At 46.1% G+C, this 5141-nt stretch overlaps 1 non-coding gene across 1 annotated transcript; it reads right to left on the minus strand.

Moving 5' to 3' along the window:
* Positions 1-2487: 2487 nt before the first annotated feature.
* On the minus strand, positions 2488-2590 carry LOC133089248 (U6 spliceosomal RNA). The gene has a single exon (XR_009700627.1). It is a non-coding gene; the product is annotated as a U6 spliceosomal RNA (small nuclear RNA).
* Between the last annotated feature and the right edge of the window lie 2551 nt (positions 2591-5141).

Below are 5141 nucleotides of genomic sequence, written 5' to 3' on the forward strand. Positions count from 1 at the left end.
GTTCTGTTCAGCTCCCATCCCAATACAGTACCCTACTGGGTGAGGCCCCTGGAGATCTTGACTGTGGAAATGCCACAGACTGGAAGTTAATTCTTTGAGATAAGGATGGGAAGTTGGGTTCGGCTGGGTTGGGGAAATAGGAGAGAGGTTAAGGGAAACACAGTTGAGGCTGGGTCAGCTGGGGTGATGGTCAATGTTATGTGTCAACTTGGCTAGGCTATAGTACCTAATTGTTTAATCAAATGCTAATCTAGGTGTTGCTCTGAAGGGATTGCAGTTGACACGTACAATCAGTTGCCTTTAAGTAAAGGAGGTTACCCTTGACGCTGTGGGTGGGCCCCATCCAATCAATTGAAGGCCTTAAGAGCAAAAACTGAGGTTTCCAAGAGAAGAAATTCTACTTCAAGGCTGTTACATCAACTTCTGCCTGAGTTTCTAGCTGCTGGAAGATTCCTGCTGCTTACAGGATTTTGGACTTGCTGGTCTTCACAGTTGTGTAAGCCAATTCCTTAAGATAAATCCATCCATCCACCCATCCATCCACTCACCCATCTATTCACCCATCCATCCAACCATCCATCCATCCATCCATCCACCCATCCATCCACCCACCTACCCATCCATCCATCCATCCATCCATCCATCCATCCATCCATCCATCCATCCATCCATCCTATTGGTTCTGTTTCTCTGGAGAACCTTGATTGATACAGCTGGTTTCTGGCAGTAATTTTGGACCTTTTCTCCTCATCATTTCTGAAGAATTTCTTCACTTGCCACCATCTCGAAGAGGCAGGAGAGCCCCACGTAAGTGCTTTGAACAACACATGGCATGTGGGAGGGCGCAGTGAGCAGTAGCTAGTTCCCTTCCCCCCTCTTTCTCTCTCTTTCTTTCTCTCCCCCTTCCTTCCTCCCTCCTTTCCTTCTTCCTTCCCTTCTTTCCTTCTTTCCTTTCTTCCTTTCTTGAGTCAGCCTTAAAAGAAGGTAATAACCAACCAGTTTTTATCTATCTTTCATCCACCTCCCCCATCCGCACACCCATCCATCCATGTTTATCTACCTATCCATTTTAGAAGGAATTTGGAAATAAAATACATTCACAGGACCTTAGTTTTGAGGGGCCTTTCTTGATGTCCAGACTCTTCATTTTACTGATGAAAAAAAACCATGAGGCTCAGAGAGGAAGTGACTTGCCAAGAGTAACACAGCACATTATGATCAGTGTGGAGACTGGACCCCTCAGGTCTCCTGGTTCCCACCGCCTCTTCTGTGACTCTGATTGCATTTAATCTCAGCAAAGCTGGTGAGCCTGGGTGTGGGGCAGGGGGTCTATCTGGCAGGCAGGTGCTCTGTCCCCGGGTGCCCTCACCCCTCCTCCTATTTCAGCCCATGCGATGGCCTCTGGAGCAGATGAGTTGGTTGTTAGTGACAGCTCTCTAGTGGGTTGTTTCTGGGGCATGATGGTTAGAAGAGCCACCTACTGCTGAATATTTACGACATGCCAGGCACTGCACTTGGCACCCTAGGGAGGTCACGATCTGCCCACCGTGCGCATGGAAGATGCTGCACTCCATGGCTTGACTCTTCTCCTGGGCACAGCAGTGCCAACCCGCTACTGTCGTGTCCTGCCTCAACCTCCCTCCTCCTATCCGAGGGGTGAAAAGTACCCCAAGAGAGCCACCCGGGACCAGGGCTGGGCTGAGTGCTGTGGGCGGCTAGCGGGGGTTTAGATGTCTCCTCTTTGATGTGGAGTCTGGAGGATCAGGCGAGGATCCTGCTCTGCAGGGCCAGGATGGTGCCTGAGACAGTCGCGTCTTTGTGTGAACCCTGCCCTGCGGCATCCGCCCACAGAAACCTGTTGGCTCAGAGCTGTCTCTTGTGGGGTAAAGCAGCCTAGAGGGGATGGGGAAACATGAGCTTGTCCTGTTCAGGGCAGAGCTGGGGGCTGGGCCGGGGCTGGCACTATGTGATTTGGGAAGCAGACTCAGGAGCCCTGTTAGTGCTAGGGAGCAGACCTGACTTCTAGGCTGGCACAGGTGGGAGGGAGCCTCTGGAATGTGTGGGAAGGACGTTGTCTCGGATGGCTGTGTGATTGAGTCCCCACCTACTTCTCTCATCCTGTGCCACCTTGTCCTTTGCTCCCTGCTCTCCAGCCCACACTGGCTATGCTTCATCCTGCCGCAGGGCCTTTGCACACGCAGAACCCTGGCCTGAGATTTAAAATTTTCAAATATGAAGAAAATTACAGAACATAATTAAGAAGATAAACTGGATACCCATCTCTGAACAGATATTAACATTTTGTCACTTTTGCTTTAGAACACTCTATTTTTTAAATTGTGGTGAAGCCACATAGATTAAATTTGCCATCTTAACCATTTCTAAGCGTACAGTTCAGTAGTGTTAAGTATATTTACATTGTTGAGCAACAAATCTCTAGAACTTTTTCATCTTACAAAATTGAAACTCTGTGCACACTAAACACTAAAGAATATGGAACAGTTCATGAGTTTGTGTGTCATCCTTGCACTTGGCCAGGTTCATCTTCTCCATACCATTCTAATTTTAGGCTGTGCTGAAGCCAACACAGAACACTTTTTTTTCGCTGCACCAAGTGGCTTTCAGGATCTTAATTCCCTGACCAGGGATTGAACCCGCACCCCTGGCAGTGAAAGCACCGAGTCCTAACCACTGGACCACCAGGAAATTCCCAGAACACTCGTTTTTTAACCATTCGTATCAAAATTCAAAAGGTAGAGAAAGTATGCTGTGTCCTCCTTTCCCTGTCCTCCAAGCACCTTGTTCCTCTCAGAGGCCTCTGGTGTTATCGGTTTCTAGAGTATGCTTTCTGAAATATTCAGTGCATGTGCAAACGTGTGTGTATTACACATGCATATGTATGTGTATATGATGGCACTAATATTTACTGTTCTGTCCCTTGCCTTTTTTTTTTAAATAAAGCTTTTATTTTAGAATAGTTTTGTTGATAGATTTACAGAAAAGTTGCAAGGATAGTACAAAGAGTTCCTGTATACCCTCCATTCAGTTTTCCCCAGTGTTAACATCTTACATTCGTGTGGTCCATGTTTCACTACTAAGGAACCAGCTCTGGTACACTACTATTTACTAAGCTTCATGGTTGATTCTAAGTTCCCCAGTTTCCCCCTAAGGTCTATTTCCTGTTTTCGCCCACCACCCAGGTCACCCCATTGTGTTCAGTTGTCAGGTCGCCTTGGCCTCCTCTGGTCTGTGATGGTTTCTCAGACTTTCCTTGTTTCTGATGACCTGGACAGTCCTTTTTAAAAAATATTTATTTATTTATTTGGCTGGGTCTTAGTTGCAGCACGCGGGATCTTTGTTGCCACGTGCGGGATCTTCGCTGTGGCATGCAGGATCTTTACTTGTGGCATGCAGGCTCCTTTAGTTGCGGCATGCAGGATCTAGTTCCCTGACCAAGGACTGACCCCGGGCCCCCTGCATTGGGAGCTCGGAGTCCTAACCACTGGACCACCAGGGAAGTCTGAACTTGACAGTATTGAGGAGCATTCATTGGTCAGGTATTTTGTAGAATGTCCCTCAGTTAGGGGTTATCTGGCGTTTTCTCTATGCCTACACTGGGGTTATGGGTTTTGGGAGGAAGACTGCAGAGATGAAGTTGCTTTCTCATCACTTCACATGATGGGGGGGCACATGTCACCAATATGACTTCTCACTGTGATGTTCCCTTGATCCTTTGGTTAAGGTCGTGTTTCCAGATTTCTCCACTGTAAAGTTGCTCCCTCCGACCCCTTTTGATATTCTATTCTTTGGAAGGAAGTCGCGATGTGCAGCCCATACTTAAGGAGAGGGGGGCTGAGCTCCACCTCTCTGAGGTGGGTGAGTGTCTACATAAATTCTTTGGAATTCTTTTGCATAGGAGACATATCTCTTCTCCCCTATTTATTAATTTTTAATCCAATCACTTATTTGTATCAGTATGGACACATGGATATTATTTTATACTATGGGTTATAATCCAAAAGCTTATAGGGATTTTCATCTCTATAGGGTGAGAAGAAGAGGTTCAGGGAAGGAAGGTAGTACTTTTTTTTTTCTTTTAAATTAAGGCAAAATTCACATAATATAAAACCAATCATTTTAAAGCGAACGATTCAGTGGCATTTAGTTCATTTACAGTGTTATGCAAGCATCACTCCCCCCTAGTTCCAGAACATTTTCATCATCCCCCAAGGAATCTCGTGCCTATTAAACAGTCACTCTCCATTCCCCTTCCCCCCAGGCCCTAGCGACCACCAATCTGTTTTCTGTCTCTATAGATTTGCCTGTTCTGGACTCTTCATATAAATGGAACCATATAACATGTGGCCTTTTGTGTCTTCTTTTTTTCACTTAGCATTATGTTTTGTGGTTCACTCATGCTACAATGTGCTCCATTCCCTTTTATGGACGGATAATATGCCACTATTTGTACATACTACAATTTGTTTATCTGTTCATCCTTTGCTGGACGTCAGATTGTTTTCCATATGTCCTTTGGCTCTTGTGAATAATGCTGCTATGAACATGTATTTGCTTGCAATTCTTTTGTGTATATACCTAGGAGTGGAATTGATGGGCCATCTTGAGGAACTGCCAAACTGTTTTCCAAAATAGCTGTACCATTTTATATTCCCACCAGCAACACATGAGGTTTCCAATTTCTCCACATCCTTGTCATCACTTGTTATTTTCCATTAAAAAAATAGAGCCATTCTAGTGAGTGTGAAGAGGTACCTCAGTGTGGTTTTTTTTTTTTTAATTTATTTTTATTTATTTATTTTTGGCTGTGTTGGGTCTTCGTTTCTGTGTGAGGGCTTTCTCTAGTTGCGGCAAGCGGGGGCCACTCTTCATCGCGGTGCGCGGGCCTCTCACTATCGTGGCCTCTCTTGTTGCGGAGCACAGGCTCCAGACGCGCAGGCTCAGTAGTTGTGGCTCATGGGCCTAGTTGCTCCGCGGCATGTGGGATCTTCCCAGACCAGGGCTCGAACCCGTGTCCCCTGCATTAGCAGGCAGATTCTCAACCACTGAGCCACCAGGGAAGCCCTCAGTGTGGTTTTGATTTGCATTTCCCTAATGATTTGTGATGTTGAGCGTCTTGTCAT

Source organism: Eubalaena glacialis, chromosome 3, assembly GCF_028564815.1.
Source record: "Eubalaena glacialis isolate mEubGla1 chromosome 3, mEubGla1.1.hap2.+ XY, whole genome shotgun sequence".
Classification (NCBI taxonomy): domain Eukaryota; kingdom Metazoa; phylum Chordata; class Mammalia; order Artiodactyla; family Balaenidae; genus Eubalaena; species Eubalaena glacialis.